Genomic DNA, 25,747 nt, shown 5'->3' on the forward strand with positions numbered 1-25,747 from the left:
GTTAAATGAGGTGTTAATTCGAGGGAACCGTAACTGTGAACAACTGTATCTGTGAAACTGTCAACGGAAATTGAAATTCGACTTAAAAATTACGATCGCATTGTGCCATGTTATCTGTTTAGCGATGTGCTGTAAATCAAGGATATGTGACTGCCGTATTTAGCACGCGCTGTCTTCTACGGCTACAGTAGGTGTGTACAATATTCCAGCGACGAATTTGGTAATTCTGAACATTTGTTAAAAAATACTTGGGAGCTAAAATTCTGACACTCAGTTTCTTTCGATATAGAGCTCCTGGAAAAAAGTTGGCCGGTCCTGGTGGCCGAGTGGTTCTAGGCACTACAGTTTGTAACCACGCGACCGCTACGGTCGCAGGTTCGAATCCTGCGTCGGGCATGGATGTGTGTGATGTCCTTAGGTTAGTTAGGTTTAAGTAGTTCTAAGTTCTAGGGGACTGATGACCTTAGAAGTTAAGTCCCATAGTGCTCAGAGCCATTTGAACCATTTTTTGGAGAAATGTTTCGGGCAAATTTCGACACGTCAGGTTAGGCCATTCCCATGTGATTTAGCAGAAAGGACATCCATACATCGACGAGAGGCGCTCCAATCATTCTGTCACTCATTCAGATCCAAGTTAATATTGGGAGGAACAGAAATAATGTTGATAGTCTTCAAAGGTAGGAAAAATAGAGAAATACAGAGACTCTTCCCTTCCCACGAGGTAACGACGAGAGATAATGGCAACATGAAACCAGAATAATTATTATGAGAGCGGTGTAATAGACCCCTTTCACCTATTATTTAATTTGTTTTCTCAGAGCGATGCGGTATATCACCAGAAAGGACGCTATGCACGACAGAAAGAAATGCAATAGAAATATATCCAAGCACAAAAAGTAAACGCACACTATGAATCGGAACGTCGTTCAGTTCCCCATCAGAACTTCAGTTTTCTTTTGGAAAAACGAGACTGTACAGAAATTCCCACCCGTGAAACCAGAATTTACAACAGTGAATGAAACGCGGAACATAGGTAATCGGTGCATTTCCCAGTTGCTACTCATGGTATATGGCGTTATTTGACAGAAACCTACAGGATTAAGTTTCATTATAGCACAATGTGTTCACGGAGTTAACGACATTTATTGCCAGGTGTGAATGCATGAAGACGAAATTTTGCATCTTCGAAAATAGGCAAGAAAATAAAACAATAAACACAGTTCAACATTGTAAAACATATAATTCAGTAAAAATATCTCATGCCGCTGAAAAAAACAATTTTTTTTGCAGACCTGTGTTATCGGACGTGGCTGGAGAACCAGGCAGCCTGAGAGCGGTTTTTAAGTGGTTTCCTAGGTTACTCTACGCAAAGGCTTACCAGGTCCGCAGTTTAAGGCCTCAGAAAATACGATACACAAACACGGGAAATACGAACACACATAGAACATAGCGTATACAATTCACACAGCGATGGCACCCAGGACTCTCCTCGCGTAAGTAACTGACGACTACGACATCCAACCGCAAAATTAAATTAAATAAAATTCCCAAATACTGAGTGCAGCATAGGCTGTACTAGATGGGATTACCGATAGCTAAAGTAAGAGGCACTTTACATTAGGCAGTGTCTGTATTTGACAGTGTCTGTGAAGTTCGATGCAATGTTCTTTCCTGATGACGTATAGCCGTATTAAATCACGAAACGTATTCGCAGTTTGGAAGTGCAGTATTACCACCTTTACACATTTTCCGGAAACAACTGAGAATCTGTGCTGGACCAGGACCCAAACCGTAATTCCTGCTTTTTGCTAGTGGACGCCTCAACCGCTTGGATTGTCCGAAAGACGTTTCGAAGACAGACCCAAACTTCCCTATGCACCACTGTCTGCTTTCCAAAGCGCTCACACAATTGTGTGATCCCACACGGGGAGAGAGTTATTAAATTTTGTCCTAGGATTTCCTTGGCTTTGGCATGAAATACGTCAGTGTTAAGCCTGTATACCGCAGTGTCTGTAAAATTCCATGCACTGTTCCTTCGGACATCCACGCAAAAAAAGAAAAACATGAGTATTTCCTTTTGTCAGCCGTTTCGATCGCTTGTCCAGAGCCTGTTGGTAGTTAATATTGCTCTTGCCATTGTAATCGTGATATCTGAATCTAGTGGTGGATTGGAGATTATTGTTGTACAGTAAAATAATGAATAAGAGAAGAAATAGAATTACAGTACAACCTGATTCAGAAGACGCTACGTGGGGAGTGTGCTGGCTGCACCACGATGCTGTAAGCGTATGTCAACACGGGAGACCTGAAGTACAAACGACAACAGTGTTTATCAGACTGGATGCTGTACTGTAACGAAGCTAAATGTAGTAACTTCACCAACAGATGTCACAAGGACTCCTTCCAGGACGCACATTTCACTTAAAGGAAGGCCTTGGAACCCTGAAGTTAAACAGTGGAGCAGCAGTGAGCGCTGACAGGCTCAGAAAACGAGGGCACATTCGGTCACCAGTGCGGTGGGGGGGGGGGGGGGGGGGGTGAGGGCTCAAATTCAAAGGGCCCTGAGCACTATGGGACTTAACATCTGAGGTCATCACTCCCTTGAAACTTAGAACTTCTTAAACCTACCTAACCTAAGGACATCACACACATCCATGCCCGAGGCACAGAGAAAATAGTAAGAGCATAAATAGTTTTAAATCCCCATAGTTGGCAAAATAGTACTGCATTTAATGACATGAAACACTTTCGTAGTTATGTGCGTACGTCATAATGTTGTGTGGCAATCTATACATGTTATCATAGTGCAGAAGACAGGTATCTGTGATCAGTATCTGTTACAGTAGTTTTACAGATCACTACTTTAACTTATCTTGTCATTAGCTAGCCATTCATTGAAGTTGAAAGGCGTGCTGTAATTACAGTGCATTGGGCCACAGAAGACAGCAGAACTGTGGGGATTGTGACACACACCAGACCGTCTTGGGCTCCTGTCCCCGTTTCCAGTCAGCGTCTGGCGACAGAACAACTTCCCCGAAGGGGAAGCTGCCAGGTGCTTGTAGAAGCCACGCGACAATACCTCGCGCGGGACAAAACGCGGCCGCAGCCTCCGCTGCTTGTCTGGCAGAGAGCAGAGAAAGGAAGAGAAGAGCGGGTGGGGGGGAGTGATAACGAGAAGCCGGCCTGCGGCTGCTGCTGGCTGGCGAGGCGACCGGGCCGCTGAATTGTGTGCCGGGAAATGAGGCCGAAATGAAAGGTGAGAGCCGCGGGCCGTCCCTGCTCCAACTGCCGCAAACGAGTCGGGAGACATTCCGCCGCGCAGTGCGACTGCTGTAAGACTTCACGCAGTGGGGCACCGCAGTGGGTTGGACGGAAACCGTCTAAGAACTTCACCTGCTACTTCTCAATTTCCTTTTAACATTCAAAGTCAGTTGCTTTGTTATGATACCACCCAAGGTCGCAGTCAACTACTTCAAAGAACTATTCCCACCTTGTTAACAAAAAACGAAGTGCATGAACTATTCTGTGTTAGCACAAGAGCCAACAGCGTGTTACGAATGGAAGCCGAAATGCAATCGTTTTAGCTCACGCAGGCTGGCGTGAGGAGGGAAGAACTATACTGACGTGAGGTCTGGAACATGACAAGGAATTAGAATTGAGAAAGAGGACGTAATTAGTTTCATACTTAACTGTAATCCAATAATGATGAACGTCGCTCTTGACGGTACATGTTTCACAAAATTATCTGTTCAGAATACATCCGTAGTAGCTGAATATGGCGCCTTGCTAGGTTGTAGCAAATGATGTAGCTCAAGGCTATGCTAAACTGTAGTCTCTGCAAATGAGAGCGTATGTAGACAGTGAACCATCGCTAGGAAAGTCGGCTGTACAACTGGGGCGAGTGCTAGGGAGTCTCTCTAGACTAGGCCTGCCGTGTGGCGGCGCTCGGTCTGCAATCACTGATAGTGGCGACACGCGGGTCCGACGTGTACTACCGGACCGCGGCCGATTTAAAAGCTACCACCTAGCAAGCGTGGTGTCTGGCGGTGACACCACAAACTACGAATTTCTTAGTGAGCTACAAGAATTACAGTTTATTACTTCTCCAACTTCACCTTCCTGCCTATCGAATTCCAGTCGCACGTAAGACAGAAAGTCATAAGGAAGGCCTTAGCCGATTCTTGAAACGCAACAGTTAGCATTCGGGATGTATGCGTCTGGAAATGTAGTGTGCAAAACTGAAGGACGGAACTAACTTTTGCTTGATGTGTAAGTATATCGATGATACTAGGACGACATATACACTGAAGAGGCGAAGAGACTAGTACACCTGTGTAATATCGTGTAGGACTCCCGCGAGCACGCAAATGGGCCGCAACCCGACTTGGCATGGAGTCAACGTCTGAAGTATTGCTGGAGGGAACTGACACCATGAATCCTGCTGGGCTGTCAACAGATCCATAAGAATACGAGTGGGTGGAGATCTCTTCTGAACAGCACGTTGCGTCCCAGATATACTCAATAATGTTCATATGGGGGGAGTTTGGTGGCCAGTGGAAGTGTTTAAACTCAGAAGAGTGTCCCTGGAGCCACTCTGTAAAAACTGTGAACGTGTGGGATATCGCATTGTCCGGCTGGAATTGCTCAATGGACATGAATGGATACAGGTGTATCAAGGGTCTCATATCACTCCAAATGCCCAACACCATTACAGAGCCTCCATCAGCTTGATGAGTCACCTGCTGACATTCAGGGTCTATGGATTCATTAGATTGTCTTCATACCCGTACATCTCCATCCGCTCGGTACAATTTGCAATTTGAAACGATACTCGTCTGACCAGGCAACATGTTTCCAGTCATCAATGTCGGTGATGACGGGTCCAGTCGAGGCATAAAGTTTTGTGTCGTACAGTCATCAAGGGGGCCTCCGGCTCTGAAAGCCCATATCGATAATTTTTCGTTGAATGGTTCGCACGCTGGCATTTGTTGAAGACCAGCATTGAAATCTGAAGCAATTTGCGGAAGGGTGGCACTTCTGTCACGTTGAAAGAGTCTCTTCAGTCGTCGTTGGTTCCTTTCTTGCAGAAACTTCTTCCGGCCGCAGCAATGTCAGAGATTTAATGTTTTACCGGATTCATGATATTCACGGCACACTCGTAAAATGATCATACAGGAAAATCCGCTGCCGACCGCAGCACTGTATTCTACCACTTTACATACCTGTGTGTTTGAATACGGATGCCATTACCAGTTTATTTTGCGCTTCAGTGTAAATAGAATTACTACAGTATGGCACAGAGGCTAACGGAAAAGTTGGGACATAGTTCTAAATAGGGAGCATAATCACCATGGGCGCCAACGTAAGCTCTGCAACGTGCTATCTCACTGGCCACAGTGTTGGTAAGGAGCGTTCCATTTCTCCTCCAGCGCGGCTCAAAACTATTCGATGGCAGTTGTGGTATGTGGATGTTTGCACTATGTGTCCTTAACGCATCCATCATGTGCTCGATGGGATTAATAAAGTGGGGAGAATGGGCAGACCAGTCCATTCACCTAATATATCCTCATTCCAAGAGCTGATCCATCTGTACATTTCCATGCAGCTGTACATAGTCATACGTAAAACCTAAGTTATGGCCGAATAAAGTACCCGCATGACGAAAGAGTACAGTGCCACAATAACGTTGACTAGTGGCTGTACCGGCCGGTGTGCCCGTGCGGTTCTAAGCGCTTCAGTCTGGAACCGCGTGACCGCTACGGTCGCAAGTTCGACTCCTGCCTCGGGCATGAATGTATGTGATGTCCTTAGGTTAGTTAGGTTTAAGTAGTTCTAAGTTCTAGGGGACTAATGACCTCAGATGTTAAGTCCCACAGTGCTCGGGGCCATTTGAACCATTTGAACTAGTGACTGTAGTGTGTTCAAAGATTTGGAGGTCAGTATACCCATGCAACACTATGCATCTCCTCACCAAAACACCTGCATCACCATAACACTTATGTTTGACAGGGTTCCAGGGGGAATTACGTCTTACCACCTCTCGCCATAGGAGGCTATGTACCTGATCACTACTCAGGCAGACTGTGCTCTCATCCAACAAGACCACACACCCTCACTCCTCGCACCTACGCTCGTGGCACCATCGCGAATTTTTGTGTCGTCGTTGAGTAGAGTCTTTTACCAGGGAAAGCAATGGTGAGTATGATGTTTGCTGACTGGTATCCTCTTTCTACAACACAACTGCACATATGTATTAACAGCGTTCTTTATTATCAAGCACAAGAAGCTACTTATCTTTAAGCTAGTCCATGTGTTGTGGTACAAGCTCTCCAGTAATAGTCCACATTAGCCTCACTGCTGGTGAAGTCAAGCTCCGCTGTGTACCCTACTGTGGTCGCTATGTACTGATTGACACTGAGACGCTGACTGCGACTGTGATCATAACGACTGTCTCACTGGGCTAGAGGTTGAGCCCTCTGTGCCGTGGCGGCTATCTAAACTCTTGTGGTCGAGAGGGTGTTGCTGGCGCGTTGCTTGGAAGTCTGTCATTCGCCTCTCTCCTAATTGACACGCCTACTCCAGCGCCTACTATCGATCTCCTCGCAGCCTCTTTGCCGACCAGTGCGCTGGCGACAGCTTACGCCAGCGCACGAACAGTGCCACCAATCTGTGGGATACAAAGTAAAACAATGTACTGGTCGTTGGACAAGAGGACCACCAATTTGCACACTTTGTGCTGCTATGGAGTGTGAGACTGAGAACCTTGCAGTCCTGTTAAATGTGGTTTCAGGTGACTTCCCACTTGCCCCTTGTACAATGTAGCTGCCCTCTGCTGCTATAGATGACCATGATCAAGCACCTCACCTCCTTTGGACAGCAGTGCCTGTGCTTTGGAACATTCTTCAAGCGAGTGAAACAATGCTGTTCGCAATACCGAACTCGTCGCACTTCGTCCTCCCACTATCCTGATGACTCCTCTCCTTGAGAAGTCATTCAGATGTTGTCACAGGGCCACGTTGTAATGAAGAACACCTCCACAGCACACCGTGACTGCTCGCTTACTGACACACTGCCTTTTCCAGTTGCCAATATCAAGCGGGCAGCCCCATTTCACGTTAAATTTAAGCTGATTTTACGCCATGTACAGACCTCTGCCGACGTACACCCGCACTTTCATTCCGTTCCACGGAGTTGTTAACATGTTATGGATGGTTGGTTGCTTCGGGGAGGGGACCAACCTATCGCATCGGTCTAGGAAACGATGCGGAAAATGTTACCCTTGTACTTTCAAAAGAACAGGCCTTGCATTTTCCTGAAGCGATTTAAAGAAATATACGGAAACCCTAAATCAGTATGGCCAGACGCGGGTTTGAACCATAATCCTCCAGAATGAGAGTCCAGTGGGCTAACCACTGCGCTATCTAGCTCGATAACATGTTATGTTAAGTAATTTATCTCGTCTCTAAATTTTATTGAGCAGTGTAAGTAATTTTACGTCGCCCTTAACGACATGAAAAGCTGTTTTAAGCCCTCGTTCATGCTTTCAATCTAATCAGCTACAGAGTTAGTGGGCCCATATACTTATTTTACTTTGATTGGTCTTGCTTTTTGTCTTTATCTTATCTTCAACAATTTGTTCATTTTGCTGGTCATACGTTTTTATAAGGTCGCTTTCTCGTCGATCTGCTTGCTCAGTACAGAATTTGCAATTGATTCTAAATTAATTTGCCAGTATGTGAGGGACCTGATATTGTCGACATAGCTCACAACTGGATGACAGTGCAATACTAACACACTTTCGTGTAGGTCTGTCCTGCAGGGATTGGGGCCTGGGAGAAGAAGTTTGGTAAAACTTGACTTCTGCCCTGGAGGATCGGCGTGTTGTGTTGAATTCAAATGTGTGTTAATTATAAGGGACCAAACTGCTTAGGTCATCGCCCCCTAGACTTACACTCTACTTAAACTATCTTAGACTGACTTAAGCTAAGAACAGCACACTCACCCATTCGCGAAGGAGGACTCGAACCTCCGGCGGGAGGCGCCGAGCAGTCCGTGACATGACCCATGTTCTGTGGGTAGTATCGTAATCTGTTTGAGGCAGTATTTGAGGGGATGAGTAAGTCTGAGGAAAGAGATGAGAGAGGAAATGCGGAAAGAGAGGGAGAAGAGGAGGTGTATGCAACATATGAGACATAAGCACACAGGAGTGAAGGTTTATGTGAAAACCTATTACGTATATAAACAATTATTTAGCCGTTTCTACATCTACATCTACATGGATACTCTGCAAATCACATTTAAGTGCCGGGCAGAGGGTTCATCGAACCACCTTCATAATTCTCTCTTATTCCAATCTCGTATGGCGTGCGGAAAGAACGAACACCTATATCTTTCCCTACTACCTCTCATTTCCCTTATTTTATCGTGGTGATCATTTCTACCTATGTAGGTCGGTGTGAAAAGAATATTTTCGCATTCGGAGGAGAAAGTTGCTGACTGGAATTTCGTGAGAAGATTCCGTCGCAACGAAAACCGCCTTTCTTTTAATGATATCCAGCCCAAACTAGATTTCTTTGACACTCTCTACCAAATTTCGCGATAATACAAAACGAGCTGCCCTTCCTTGAACTCTTTCGATGTACTCCGTCAGTCCTATCTGGTAAGGATACAACACCGTGCAGCAGTATTCTAAAAGAGGACGGACAAGCGTAGTGTAGGCAGTCTCCTTAGTACCTCTGTTACATTTTCCAAGTGTCCTGCCAATAAAACGCAGTCTTTGATTAGCATTCCCCACAACATTTTCTCTGTGTTTATTCCAATTAAAGTTGTTCGCAACTTTAATACCTAGGTATTTAGTTGAATTTATGTTCTTTAGATTAGACTGCTTTATAGTGTAACTGAAGTTTAACGGATTCCTTTTAGCATTCATGTGAATGACCTGACATTTTTCGTTATTTAGGATCAACTGCCAATTTACGCACTATTCGCACATCTTTTCTAAACAGTTTTCCAATTTGTTTTGGTCTTATGATGACTTTACTAGTCGATAAACGACAGCGTCATCTGCAAACAAACTAAGACGGCTGCTCAGATTGTCTCCCAAATCGTTTATATAGATAACGAATAGCAAAGGTCCAATAACATTATCTTGGGGAACACCATAAATCATTTCTGTTTTACTCGATGACTTTCCGTCAATTGCTACGGACTGTGACCTCTCTGACAGGAAATCACAAAGATGCAGTCACATAACTGACACGATATTCCATAAGCATGCAATTTCACTACAAGCCGCTTGTGTGGTACAGTGTCAAAAGCCTTCCGGAAATCCAGAAATACGGAATCGATCTGAAATCCCTTGTCAATAGCACTTAACGCTTCATGTAAATAAAAAGCTAGTTGTGTTTCACAAGAGCGATGTTTTCTAAACCCATGTTGACTGTGTGCCAATAGACAGTTTTCTTCGAGGTAACTCATAATGTTCGAACACAATATATGTTCCAAAATCCTGCTGCATATCGACCTTAACGACATGGGCCTGTAATTAAGTGGATTACTTCTACCACCTTTCTTGAATATTGGTTGACCTGTGCAACTTTCCAGTCTTTCGGTACGGATCTTTCGTCGAGCGAACGGTTGTATGTGATTCTTACCACGGAGCTAATGCATCAGCATACTCCGAAAGGAACCTAATTGGTATACTAAATATTTACCTCGTCTTCTTCTGTGAAGGCACTTCGGAAGGCTGTGTTCATTAACTCTGTTTTGCCAGCGCTGTCTTTTGAGTCCCAACATTATAAAAACAGATATAATTTTAAAATTATTCACAGAATGACCTTTATTACAATAGTAAGCAAATAACATGAGATGAAACTATCACAAAGTAAATCCTCAAGTGCTTTAAGGTGGTGGTTTCATTCTGAAAAATAATTTTAAAAATTTCACAAAATTAACCTTTACTCTCGTAGTACGCGACATATACAAGAAGCAATTGTCGATAAGTAAATAATCAATTGTATTAAGGGGTGGTTTAGTTTTGGAACCACCAGCACATGCAGTTTTCACCCAAGAATGATTTCGTGGGATGTACTTGAAAGCAGATTCGTATTTTTCCTAGAAAATTCTTCATCTGGAAACTTCCATAAATTCATAACGCCTAATACAAATTATATTGCTAAACAACAAGCAAAGAAGCCTAAACTTTAATGAGTTTTGTATCAGAATTGCATATTTCTCTCGTGGCTTCATTGCGAAGCTAATAATAAAATCAGTGGTACAAACACAATTGTATTCAATTAGGAAACTACAAAGGATACTGCACATCACAGTCTCTTAGAACCACTTATCAAAATTACTGTGCCGACTGTTGCTTTGGATGCTGTAAGCCATGTCTTGCAACAGCATCGTTGGTTTCATGCTAAAGGCACTGATGCATTAAAAGATTAATGTAATAGTGATTTAAGGCTGAAACCACTGGTGCCCAATGCGTTAAATAAGTAATCATAAAGTTTTTAAAAGTCATTAACAAATTTCGCAAACGTCATTAAAAAGTAGGAAATCATTATTTAATTAAAAATAGAGTTTTAATATAACACATTTTTAAATCGGATTTGACACTATAAAATATTTTCTCATTCCCCCTTACCGATTCCTAACCCATAAAAATGTCATGAAAATTTGTGGATAATATTGTTAATAACTGACAATATTTGTAACATTTATAACGAATAACGTTGGGTGCAAGCAATAAGTGACTGATGCATGAATGATTCACCTCATAAATATTATCTACTACACGTGCCGCACTTGTTTCGTTATGAATCTTACATCCATTATAGCTGCTAGAAATTCGCAAGCTCACATTACCAGGCTGTCTGAATTGCATTAGGAATCTGTCTGGGTACACGAGATTTCATTTTATACCTTTCAGTTCGATTTCGAAATATATTATTAAAATTTTCTTTTTATTTACATGATTTTCATTTTCACTATTATAGTAAGTTACTCCTATTTGGTTTTGTGTTGATATCTATGTACTAACATGACTTGAGAACCTAATCTCTCGACCACCACTCTTCACCATTTCCCAACTTTTCTCGTTCTATGACATCAGTTAGGTTTTCCCTACCAGATCTTTATTAGTAGACCCTGACTGGAAATCCGAGTTGGAGTCACTTTATCTCCAAAACATGCGACACAAATTGATACCATCATTATTATGGCATGCCAAGGGGATGTGTCATCGAGAAACATAACGGCTGTAATTTTCCTCCAGCTTTTAGCAGTACACAGTTGCTAGGTTTCGAGGTAAACTTGTCTAATGGTACAAGACCAGATCGGTTAATGATCCAAACTACTTAAGTTCATCATAATCACAAGAAATTTCGTTACCCATTTCTCAAGGTACGGAAACTCCACTGAAAGATTTTATAATCCGCAACTTACAATGAATAGAGATTGGCCTTGTTGAAAACGAAATCCCTTGTCATCGGGAAATATTTTTTTATAACGGATTTTCACTTTTTTCCCTTCTGATCTGTTGCGAATGTAGGGGAACTTTTGTTCATTTACAGTACAGTACCTATATGGAAGACAATTCCCATAACAATTCATGTAAATGATAGCTCTGCTAACGTATCCTGGCCTAGATAATTTACATAAATTTTCCGACAGTAACCACATATAACTCTGGATGTACATGAAAAAATATGTATATACAGGATGCACAGAATATTGCGGAGATAGAAATTGCTACTGATGCGCCATTTTCACAGAATGGATTGTTAGCCAAGGGCTCGTATTGTTAGCCAGTAAATAGATTGTATTAATAATTAGTACGTGTATTCTTTGTTCAATCCTACACTTTTTTAAGTGGAATAATGCCTATAGACATTAACAAACTAAGACTTGTGTAAATCAGAATGTCAGTGGTGTTACTTGGAGGATTCTACTGCAACTCGTTTACGAGAAATAGTATTTTTAAATGTTCACACATCGACTCTAGTACGATACCTGTGGTGGCACACACTAAAGAACAGCACAAGTGCATACACTAGGTATGTGAATTGTGGCCAGTAACCAGATTATTAACCATCACTTGTTACGTGCAAAATGACCACCAGCAGCGAAATACACGCTTCCAATCTGGTTTGGAACGACTGGTGCACACGTGCTAACATTTCAGCGGCCATGTCCGACCAGAACTAGGTCGAGGAATATCATAGGGTTTCGTTGGTAATTCCTTGTAGACAGCGTCCCCACAGAAAAAATTCTACAGGAGTCAAATGCGGGGAATGGGCCAGTCAGGGTACAGCTTCTTTACATACAATCTAACAATTCGGGAAGATATGCTGCGGTACTTTCGTGTTATGAGCTGACCCGTCATCATTTTGGCACGCTAGATTCCTCCTTGTCTTCGGAGAAACATCTTCTAGCATCCGTGGAACGTGGTCTGTTAGGAGGCTGACATACTTCAGCACATTCAGTGTTTCACCTATGAAAAACGAGCCAGTATAGCTGGTTGTTCACTATTACGTACCGTATGTTTATATTCAAAGGACTGTGACGTTCCACCTGGGAAGCCAATGAGGACTGTCAACAGTCCAATAGTCCATGTTTTGGAGGCTCTATGGCTATGATTAGTGTTTTGTCTGGACAAGACAGCCTAGACACAATGAAAGGAAGCCGAAAGGCACGCGCTACGCTCACGCAGATGGGCGTGAGGTCTGAAACAGGATACGTAATGAATGTTATAAAGAAAAGTACGTAGCTCCTGTAATACTTAACTTTAATCCATCCTTTTGGTACATCTGGAGATTGTGGCGATACAAGTGAGACTCTTTAGATACATGCAATGTTACTAATGGCGCCTTGCTAGGTTGTAGCCATTGACTTAGCTGAAGGCTATTCTAACTATTGGCTCGGCTAATGAGCAATGCTTCGTCCATGTAGTCGCTAGTAAAGTCGTCCGTACAACTGGGGCGAGTGCTAGTCCGTATCTCGAGACCTGCCTTGTCGTGGCGCTCGGTCTGCGATCACACAGTGGCGACACGCGGGTCCGATATGTACTAATGGACCGCGACCGATTTCAAACTACCACCTAGCAAGTGTGGTGTCTGGCGGTGACACCACAATTAGTAAATGTGGTGTCATCACTAAACAAGCTACATGATGCATCTGGAGTATCCTACCCGAAGGCCCTTGCGTAGAAGATGACACACTTCTCACAGTCGTTTCAGTGGAGAATCGTGTGATAGGTGCCTCATGCCACTCCCTCATGCAGTTTCCGCATCACCAAGAACATTAGTTTCACCCTCTTCTGTCGTCATGTCTTTGCTTCTGTTACGTTGTCTAGGTGTTACACCACCACTTTCATATATCTGGTTGAAGAGGCTGATAAATAACCGCTGTGATGGTTGAGGTTTATTAGAATACCTTGCTGGATATACGATGTAAGAAGGAACTGTGTTCTTCCTAGGGTCTCTATACACCATGAAATTTTGGCGTTTTCTGCATTGGTTTATTGCATCGTCCACTCAAGACCTATTCCTTGGGCAATCACACTATAACTGACAAGCAACTCATAATGCACTTAAAAAACACACAATCATACTATAAACAAATATAACAATATTTCATCTAGCAACTATGCAGGCGTAATGACACAAACTAATATCGGTGTAGAATCTTTGCAAAATACGATATCTCGCACTATATTTCTGCAACAACCACCGACATTCTGAGTTACAGCAGTTTTTGTTTGTTAATTTGAATAGGTATTATTCAATTTAAAAAGGGTACGTTTTCACATTCAATGCACTTTATAAATGTCATTATAATCTATGTATTGGCTATAATACAAGCCCCCGACTACTAATTCAATTTGTGAAAACCGCACACCAAAGGCATTTTCCATTTTTTGCAAATTTTTGCGGTGCAAGTTTTAAGTGGTTCACCCTATATATATATATATATATATATATATATATATATATATATATATATATATATATATATATATATATATATACGTAATATTGTCATCTTTGAAGAGTGGGGTGTAGTGTTGGCTGCCATCTGGATATGGGGCTGCGATAAAAGGCTGCGTAACAGAAGCTCCAGTTGGTATTAACAACGATAAACTCTGTTGCATGTGGTAGCGTCACTATTAAATAAATAAAATTTTTATTATTTGTCACACAAGTGATATGATAATTTGGCGACTGTGATAGGACTCTAAACTGCAGCCTTTGGATGGAGAGATGTGACCGTTACGTGGATGAATTAGATTTACGTAAGATTCTCCAAACGAATACCAGCCTAGCATCAGTTCTTCCTCTTATTTGTTCCATGTAGTTGTTCCACTTTAGGCAGCACTGAATGTTTAGTTATAGCTGTTGTGTTGTGCCTCTCTCTTTTAAAACACACACACGCGCACGAGTGCACATACACCCCCTATATATATATATATATATATATATATATACCTTTAAGTATCGCATATGACTGCTGCAAAAAATTTCTTTCTAAAACTAGTACCTTGAATGGCAATTTAAAGCAGTGGAAAATAAACTTAGATTCTAGCAGCATTTCAAAAGAGTTTAAGTTAAATTAAACATTAATTGCGTATTGATATCGATTCTAGCGTAAAACATTTTTGTAATTAAGAAATTAAATATACTTAACATTTCCTTTCGTGGAAATTCTGTACCTTAAAGTATTTTTCAGATCTGTTTTACAGACCAATAAGGAATATTCATAAAAAACTCATTAAAGTTTGTCTTACACCCCAGTGCCACACCAATTTCAACTATAGAAGTACTTAGAAAAATCTTTTTTCTTTGTGCAGTTATTTCAAAAAGTCCACTGTTCATTGCTCCACTTAATTCTTTTAATGGTGACCACATTCGTTGTGTCTGGCTACTGCGCTGCCCTCTGTTCATTGATACTATCTTCTACAGTCTGTATTGTTTCTGCACTTTCTTCAACGATAATGTTTCACAACCCATAATCAGTGACATCTTAAGAAAAAATAGACACAAAACTTTAACTCCTAATAGCACATTGGCATAAATTCCCTACTCATTCTAAGGGAAAATGAAAGAGAGTGAAATCTTTTACATTATATATTTATTTCAGGAGAAACTATGACATGACATGCTCTCCCTCCAGGAACGACTTATCGAATATATGGAAAACACATGAATTCCTGTTTAGAGTCCTCGTAATTATTCGCTGAAGTATAGTTTCCTAGTTCTCTACATGGGTCACTTTCACAAAACTAATTATTGTCCGTACATATACTGTGTAACGGAATATTCCAAGTTACTATATCAACGGAAAGAAGAATCTTCGCTTTTTTACTCACAAAATATACTATGCAGTATAGATGGAAATCTAGATGTATTATCTCAACGAATAGATACGTATTTGTGTCATATCACATCTCCACATCTCCACATCTCAGTCATATCACATCTCCACGTCTCCACATCTCCACATCTCCGCATCTCCACTTTTGGCCCCATGTAGTCAAACAGAGATCCCAAGAGAACGGTAAGATCTTTATATGTTAATCCAGTCCTTATAAAACTTAAAAATTACACCAAGTTCATTCGGTTTCTGCATTTATAATGATCATTTCCTTTCCTTTTCTTATAACCTATATATATACATAAATTTAATTCTTTAAGCCACACTTCTTCGTCACGTCATTCTTAAATATAAAATTTGCCCCTGTTTGGCCACTGATGTTCTCCCACTACGCTCACATTTCCTAAAATAACACTTTTCTATAAAAAAAACTTTTTTTCTATTTCTGATAAAAAATATTGTGATACTAGTTGCATTTTGAGTGCTGAATTGAAAACTGTTTTTTGTTTTTTTTCTGTCAGGGATAGTTTATGAGTAATCAAAATTTTATTTCTCTTTTCAGTTTCTGATATAGTGCAGCAAACGTGAGGTGAAATTCAACAAACAAATGCACATCTTTATGATGTTATAAGTTCATCACATTAATGGAGGGTGGGATCTAACATATAACACAGTAACCTTTGTGTATACACTTTGAAGCATTTATTTAACATGAGAAATTACAGAAAATTGACAAACAATGAGCCACTGCCTTGTAATGCACATCACTTTTATCTCTAGTATTGTGAATCTTTCTTCTCTTGAATGATGTTCCAGCAATAATCTGCTAACATAGAAGGTACCCACTTCCCTTCATAGCGCCTTTCTATGGTAGAAATGTCTTCATGGAATCTTTCCCCATGTTCATCCAATACGTCACTACAACTCTCTGTGAAGTAGTCCAGATGAGAGTCCATCATATGTACCTTCAAAGACATATTGCACCCCAAATCCTGATATGCTTTGATCATATCCTTCACCGTTGCTTTGTAGTTAGTAGCTCTTCTTCTTCCGAGGAAGTTTTCTGACACCATCTTGAAACAGTCCCATGCAGTTTTTTCTTTATCAGTTAAACATGCTTCAAAATTTGCACCTTTCTGCAGCTCCCTAATTTGTGGGCCCACAAATACACCTTCCTTTATTTCTGCAGCTGAAAGACGGGGGAATTTGGTAGCTAGATATGCAAACCCACAGCCTGTTGGATCCATGGCCTTCACGAATTGTTTCATCAGGCCAAGTTTGATGTGAAGCGGTGGAAGTAGTATATATTCAGGAGCTACCAGACTTTCACGTTGCACATTCTTTTCGCCAACTTTCCATCTTCACCTAGGCCATTTCTTTTTCACGTAGTGAGAATTTTGGTCTCAACTATCCCACTCGCAAAGAAAACAGGCGTACTTTGTGTAGCCTTGTTGAGTTCCCAGAACCATAGCAATTACCTTGAAATCTGCACATATTTTCCATTTGTGTTCATTGTCTTTTAATGAATTTAGCATCCTTTGTACGAATTCGAAATTAAAGCTACTGGAACAGAGGGTATTTTATTTCCGTTATGGAGCGAAACACCCTTCAGACTTGTTTTCGATGCATCTATGAAACGTCTCCACTCCTGTGAAATATAAGTGAAGTTCAGCATTTTCATCAGGCCAGCAACGTCATTACAAAATGTCAGTGCTTTGTCAGTTGAAATATAAGAAATAAAGGCATGTTCTCTGTGCCTGAACACACTGATTTTAGTACGTTGGTGCAGTAGATTACACTCTTGTAATCTTGAACCAAGCAGCTGCACCTTTTGTTTACTTAGTCCTAGATCACGTACTAAATCATTTAAATCTGCCTCTGTTAACAAATGTGGTGATGACTCACTTGTGCAGTAATATAAAGAATCATCATCTGTGATTACTTCAGTACTAATTATTTCACTGTCACTTGGAATTTGACCTCGAGCTCTTGAAGGTACTGGAAGGTTGTCGGAATGCTGCACTGGCATTCTCACTGAAGGCAGAAACTGGGTAAACAATGTGCCTCTTTGACTTTTTGTTTGTAAAACCCTGAATTTTTGTTAGACAAAAATAACAATCAGTAACATGGCCCTTAGGCTCCCTCCACACAATGGGAACAGCAAACAACGCCACATTCTCTTTACCTTTCCATCACTGAATTAGTTAGCAGTAACATGTAGCACAACAGAAATGTGGTGCCCATTCTTTATCTTGGTCTCCTACCTCTACTCCAAAGTAATGTTTGTATGCTTTCTTTATGACTGAAGAAATGCTCTTCCTATTTCTGGCAAAAGTGAACTTCCCACAGATGTAGCAGAAGTTGTCTGGCTTATATCGACCTCCACGACGACATGGCATTTCTGCAAATTTAAAAATACCACTTTGGTAATACACCTGTATTAAATTAATAGAAGGGAACTAGAGGAACGCTGATGTGTAAAAACAAGCAGTCATTTTACCTTCAGCACCAGGCTCAATCAGTTTACACACAGGAACTAAAAAATTCAACCGTGCTCGGAAATATGACAGACAGTTACTTGTGAGCCAAAACACCCACTCGTTAAGACTGACACAAATTGCGGCTAACACCACTGTTGTAAACGCGATGCACCTGCCCCTAGGAGGCGTGAAGCTTTACTGCCGAGGCAGCGACCGGCTGTCGCCGTTCGAGTTAATGAGATGTTTCAAGTGGTCTTAATGACATAGGTGTGGTGGGGGATAACCTAATGATGTCTGATTCTTCCCACCTGCTGTTGCACAAGAAATTATCACGTTCTATCACTATTGGATGCGGCACCATACCCGTATTTGTCTATAACATCTCTGTGTTTGCCATGAATTGTGAATATACATATATATGCATATTACATAGAAAGTATCCCTGACAACGATATTTTGTTTACATATTTGAATTTCCCACTGTAAAATGGTCTAGAAGCACATACTTTAATATCAGAAATAGAACCCATGTCGAACAGTGTAACTGTAAAATGATTTTACCTATTACCTTAAGTGCCATCGTGGACGCTTCTCTTTTTGTTACCGGTTATATTACCATCCCTTCCTTTCCTTAATTGAACTCATATTCTGCTCCCTGTACTAGAGATGACAGCTGAGAGTGCTATACCTTGGGACACTCTTCAGACTTCTGCTATAACAGATGTTACGTATATATACTTATCAGCCAGAACATTATGACCATCGACCTACTATCAATATGAACCCGTCCAGGTCATAGTAACGCCATCTGTAGAGGAATGACTGCTAGTCAGACACATGTGTTACGTGCAGTATCATCAGTGAGCATGGTGTATGATGAAGGCGCACGATCTGTCTAAGCTTGATCGAGGGAAGATTCTGATGGCCCAGAGGCTCTTCACAAGCATTTAGGAAACTGTATGACTTGTTGTGTGTTCGCCGAGTGCTGTGGTAAGTGTCTTCAACACGTGGCGAAACCAAGGTGAAACCACGTCCAGATGTTGTGAGGTTGGGCAGCTGCGCCTCATTAAAAATAATGTTGGACGTCATTGGCTGGGCGTACGGTGATTGAATTAAAATCAGACTTTAATGCTGGGCTGAGTGCAAGTGGGTCTGAACACGCTGTGCACCGAACACACCTTTTGGTTAGCCTCCGCAGCTGACGACGACCCATGCATGTGCCAACGTTAATACCACGGAATCGGGAACTACGACTAAAATGGGATGTTGGTGCAGTGGCAGAGCGTTGGATGGTCTGGTGAATACCGATGTTTGCTCCATCATGCCGAAGAGATGGCGCAAATTGGTCGTCCTGTGGCGTAACAGCCACATTTGTGCTCCATGAAGGAGACAAGTTGGCGGCGGCTCCATTATGCTCAGAGTAACATTCTCCTGGGCATCCACGGGTCCAGTGGAGTTCGTGAAAGGCACCAGACGACCAAGGAGATTGTGTACACCCTTTCGTGGCGATCATGCTTCCTCACAGCAGTCGTACCTTTCAACAAGGTAATGCGCCATGTCATAAGTCCAGGAGTGTGACGGAGTAATTCAAATTCAAGAAACACAATGGCTAATTCCAGTTAATGTGATGGCCTCGCAACTCACCAGATATGAACCCCATGGAACACATCTGGGATGTGATTGCTTTTGGTATCAGAGTTCATCTCACTGCTCCCTGAAGGTTATGGGATATAGATGACTTACGTGTGCAGACGTGATGCCAACTCCCTCCAGAGGCCTACCAAGGCCTCATTGCTTCCATGCCACGATGTGTCGCAGCTGTCTTCGTGCCAAAAGTGGATATACGGGCTATTATGTAGCTGCTCTTAATGTTCTGCCTGATCAGTACATACATTATTCCAGTTTTAAGTGATGAAATCCAGTATTTACTTGCTGCATTCTTCTCCTGAATTAAAAAAAAATTACTCTGTGAAATTAAGAATTTTCCAAATGGAGAAACATGTTACAATATACAACATTGCCATGTACTTAGAGACAAATATTCCACTGAAACTTAAAAGGTGTCACAGTTATAAAAATCTCATCAACACTTTATTTAGTAGTCTATCTACTATGTTATTATCCTACAACCCACCAGGAAGTGAAATCAAATTGAGGAGGGGGATTATCAGTCGCCAATTATAAGCTAAAAGCTGTTTAGAATTGAAGCTATTTTGTTAAGACATAATGAAACAAATTTGATTTGCGAATATCCTATATTCCTCGACTTCCTTCGAGTGTATGAGAAATGGCTTTACCACCCACAAGTACATAAGTACTTTTAAAGACATGGCATGTTACATGCCACAAAATTCTGTTACTTTGGAAATAATAATATGTTCCAAAAGCTATAATATGTTATATGGCCCTTAAATGTGTAGAACTCGAAATATTTACAAACATTGCACGAAACACAAATTCATGTGTAGCAACACCAAAAACTATAGAAAATGGTAGAAGTTAATTATGGCAGTGTGTAGCGTGCATACCGTCACTGGATTCTAAATTCTGTCATTGGGCTGAAGCACCAAAGAAGAAATATAATGTTTTTCCCAGACACACTATGATCCAGTTGCAACATTATCCTCCTAATTTTATACTACGCAGATTTTGGAAAATAATTGTATACTGTACGGCATTGGAATATTCGTTTATCTACAGTTAAGTACTCAATTTTCTGATAATTCACTTCGACACGAAAAACAGATGCAACATTACTTTCCCTGTATAAACTTCCACTAAATTATACCCACTCTCAATCACTAAGAATAAAACATTTTTCTTCCTCCTTAGCTGAAACACAATTTTCTTCAAAAATTATCTCCCTCTTACCTCTCTCCGTTTTCTCACCTTGTCTATTCTTTTTTGTACAGACTGTTGAAGCACACAAAACCACCTCCAGCTCAGTTTTTATACTGTAACCCCATTTTTTTCAGTAAAACATAACTCAATCTTTTGTTTAAATAACCAATCCCAACCTAGTAAAGTGTCATGTTCATTTTTTGTTCATCATAGAAGAACCAAAACTCATATGATTAATGCTTTCATCAATTCCACTTGTATGCAATCCCGATACTGGATACTGGACCCCACTGAGTCTTATAATGCTAATACTTTTTCATAGACTCTTCTTGCATTATCCAAACAGCACAAACTAAGTGAAATGTAACATTAACTGCTGTATTATCCACCATCTCCTTGACTACAGGTCGCATTTCCAACCCTTCACCTAAATCATCTTCTGTCAATACAACTTGTGTTTGAAGATGCATTTAGCATATTTCGAGTTACGCGCCATTCCTCTGCCTACATTCATTTTGCGCAACTAAGATCAGATAACTTTTATATTTACGTGTTTTATTCACAAAATATGTTCACGTCATCTTACTATTAATCCTTGGGTTGTGATTTCATTACTATCAAGTCGTTTGATTTATCGTCTTGTGCATCTACTACTTGTACATTAATGACTGCCTCACCTTGCCATCCCATTTACTTTTCTGTAGCTGTACCTCCTGCTTGATCTTTAATGGGTTACAGGATATGCAATTCCCATAATTTATGATGATTTTTGATATACACCAAAAATATTTTACGTTTTTTGCAAAGATATGATTTTTCTGAAGAATGTCCACTAAAATCTTCTCTCCTGCCTGATAATTTGGTTCTTCAGTCATGTCATTTAATTTGCAAAGGTAATTCAGTTTAGCATTTCTGTTTGTTAAATCAGTAATGTTTCCTTTCCTTTTCTTTCCTTATCTACCTCTGGTCAATCAATCAACTTCAAAATTAGTTCCTTTCAGACAAATTCCCCAATACCCTCTGTGGGTGATACCTCTGCATTATTATGAAAAAATCATTTAAAATAATTTCCAAGAATCACACATATTGTTCCCATCAAGTGTGTATTATTTTCATAGTAAGTCGTTAACAGTCTTTCAGTGTCCCACATCAATCTCCCGGCCAGATTTCCCTGCTGATGAAACTTTAAATACTGTTTCATAACTTGTTCTGTTTAAACATCCATAAAATTCTGGGCAGTAAACTGTGGTCTGTTATATGATGCAACTTACATGGTGCCATCCACTTTACTGAAATACCTGTCTCTAAGAATCTGTACAAGCACCATACTTGTGGTCTTTAATATTTGGTTGAATTTCATAACTTTTGACCAAACTTCTAACATTCCAAATATGTACTCCTCACTTATTTGCTGGAAGTGGACTTCAAAGATATACCACTGCCATATCCAGTAACATTCCAGACACGTTTGAATACTGTGGATAATTAATTTATTTTGTTTTCAACTTCGCCTTCAGATGTAACTTAGATATTTACATAATATTTCTTATCATGTTATCCACCCCTGCGAAATGATAAATTTTGTATGTGTAATTAATTTTTTCTTGTTGTAAAGATGACCATATCTTGGAAGTGGCTATTTAATATATGAAATCACATAACTTTGGTAAATACACAGTATGCAGTGTGACATCACAGAATTCCTGTTTGTGTAAAGTATCTCATTTTTTACAATCAATCTCTTCTTTGATATGTTACAAACCTGATCTACTTAGAGTTTCTTCAACATCTTGCTAATCGAACAACCTTCCCTTTCATTCTGTCTCATGACAGTTGTTCATTCCTTCATTCTATGTTGCAGTCTTCCCCTTTCATGAAACAAACTCAGATATCATCTTTGAATTCATAATCATCAGTACTAAATTCTCTTTTTCTTCCACTGGTGGTCTTGATAGAGCATTGTTCATGCAGTTCAATTTTCCGTTTATGTATGTTTTATAAACATAATATTGTTGTAAGAATCTACATGTACTGAACTGTGAAGTACTCCCTTTGCGAGTTGTCCCCTGCCACTAAAATTTTCTTCCTCTTCAACAGTGCCTGAATTATTTAGCGCAACGTTTAGCGTTCTGTTTGTTGTGTGGGGTCACAAACAACAAATGAAGACATTAGTTGTGTAAGAAAACTGGAAAGCAAAATTATCAAAGCATGTAATGACAAACATAAGATTCAACATAGTAGTTTACAATAAATGACCATGAAAAACTAGTCGTAATGTTTCACATGTAGAATCCTCTTGTAAAGGGAGCACAGGTGCTATTCAGGGAAATTGAGGGGAACTAAGCAAAAAATACTTAGTTAGATGCAAAAAAAAATAGAAAATTAAGTTGAACAAGGTGTCGAAATTTGGTGTGGACAAGTAAGAAAGATATAAATGCATAGGCCATTAAAGAGACATAGCATATGTCGCTAATGCGTATAATTTCATCATTACTCAAGTAAAGGAACCATACACATAGTAGCCTTTACTACACAGTTTGAGCAACTGACATGACAAAACCACAAAAAATGAAATTCGTGGTCACAAAACACAGCGAGAGGTGAAGTATTTGTGGACAGAAGGTTTGATGGAGAAAAACTCATTCTACTACAAATAGATAGGAGTGAGGTACTGCAAAGTTCCATATCGAAGTTCAGTGGCGTCAAGATATCAATTAACATAGACCTGACAGCCAGATTCTGTCAGAGGCCGCTAGCAAAAAAAATGGCCAAAGGCATATTGAATACGGGTGGGTATATTACATGGCGAAATTTGAGAAAGTTGTGAATGAAATGCCTCATTCTGTCACAGAAATACCGTTACAACAGTTATTAGATGAAATGTCAATCATGACACAAAAATGTATATAAATATTTTTTGAGTCATCAGACTTCTGTCTGATACGGCCCGCCAAGGATTCTCCTCCTGGCCACCTCTTCATCTCAGAACAGCTCTTCCGACTTTTATTTTTATTTTTTTTTTTTGTCATCGGTGTACTGACTGGTTTGATGCGGCCCGCCACGAATTCCTTTCCAGAGCTAACCTCTTCATCTGAGAGTAGCATTTGCAACCTCAATTATTTGCTTGACGTATTCCAATCTCTGTCTTCCTCTACAGTTTTTGCCCTCTACAGCTCCCTCTAGCACCATGTAAGTCATTCCCTCATGTCTTAGCAGATGTCCTATCCTCCTGTCCCTTCTCCTTATGAGTGTTTTCCACATATTCCTTTCCTCTCCGATTCTGCGTAGAACCTCCTCATTCCTTACCTTATCAGTCCACCTAATTTTCAACATTCGTCTATAGCACCACATCTCAAATGCTTCGATTCTCTTCTGTTCCGGTTTTCCCACAGTCCATGTTTCACTACCATACAACGCTGTACTCCTGACGTACATCCTCATAAATTTCTTCCTCAAATTAAAGTTGGTATTTGATATTAGTAGACTTCTCTTGGCCAGAAATGCCTTTTTTGCCATAGCGAGTCTGCTTTTGATGTCCTTGCTCCGTTCGTCATTGGTTATTTTACTGCCTAGGTAGCAGAATTCCTTAACTTCATTGACTTCGTGACCATCAATCCTGTTAAGTTTCTCGCTGTTCTCATTTCTACTACTTCTCATTACCTTCGTCTTTCTCCGATTTACTCTCAAACCATACTGTGTACTCATTAGACTGTTCATTCCGTACAGCAGATCATTTAATTCTTCTTCACTTACACTCAGGATAGCAATGTCATCAATGAATCGTATCATTGATGTCCTTTCACCTTGTATTTTAATTCCACTCCTGAACCTTTCTTTTATTTCCATCATTGCTTCCTCGATGTACAGATTGAAGAGTAGGGGCGAGAGGCTACAGCCTTGTCTTACACCCTTCTTAATACGAGCACTTCGTTCTTGATCGTCCGCTCTTATTATTCCCTTTTTCCAGGTCGACAAATCCTATGAAAGTGTCTTGAATTTTATTTAGCCTTGCTTCCATTATTAGCCGTAACGTCAGAATTGCCTCTCTCGTCCCTTTACTTTTCCTAAAGCCAAACTGATCGTCACCTAGCGCATTCTCAATTTTCTTTTCCATTCTTCTGTATATTATTCTTGTAAGCAGCTTCGATGCATGAGCTGTAAAGCTGATTGTGCGATAATTCTCGCACTTGTCAGCTCTTGCCGTCTTCGGAATTGTGTGGATGATGCTTTTCCGAAAGTCAGATGGTATGTCGCCAGACTCATATATTCTACACACCAACGTGAATAGTCGTTTTGTTTCCACTTCCCCCAATGATTTTAGAAATTCTGATGGAATATTATCTATCCCTTCTGCTTTATTTGACCGTAAGTCCTCCAAAGCTTTTTTAAATTCCGATTCTAATACTGGATCCCCTATCTCTTCTAAATCGACTCCTGTTTCTTCTTCTATCACATCAGACAAATCTTCACCCTCATAGAGGCTTTCAATGTATTATTTCCACCTATCTGCTCTCTCCTCTGCATTTAACAGTGGAATTCCCGTTGCACTCTTAATGTTACCACCGTTGCTTTTAATGTCACCAAAGGTTGTTTTGACGTTCCTGTATGCTGAGTCTGTCCTTCCGACAATCATACCTTTTTCGATGTCTTCACATTTTTCCTTCAGCCATTTCGTCTCAGCTTCCCTGCACATCCTATTTATTTCATTCCTCAGCGACTTGTGTTTCTGTATTCCTGATTTTCACGGAACATGTTTGTACTTCCTCCTTTCATCAATCAACTGAAGTATTTCTTCTGTTACCCATGGTTTCTGTAATGGACTGACAAGACAGCCAGTCCACAGTGACAGGTAACCGAAAGGCACGCGCTTAAACTCACGCAGGCTGGCGTGAGGTCTGAAACAGGATACGTAATGAATGCTATAAAGAAAAGTACGTAGCTTCTGGAATACTTAACTTTAATCCACAATTGGTGAACATTGGTCTTGTTGATACAGTATATGCGTCATTATATACATAGCAAAGGATAATTGGCGCCTTGCTAGGTCGTAGCAA

The sequence above is a fragment of the Schistocerca piceifrons genome, chromosome 4 (genome assembly GCF_021461385.2).
Source record: "Schistocerca piceifrons isolate TAMUIC-IGC-003096 chromosome 4, iqSchPice1.1, whole genome shotgun sequence".
Taxonomy (NCBI): domain Eukaryota; kingdom Metazoa; phylum Arthropoda; class Insecta; order Orthoptera; family Acrididae; genus Schistocerca; species Schistocerca piceifrons.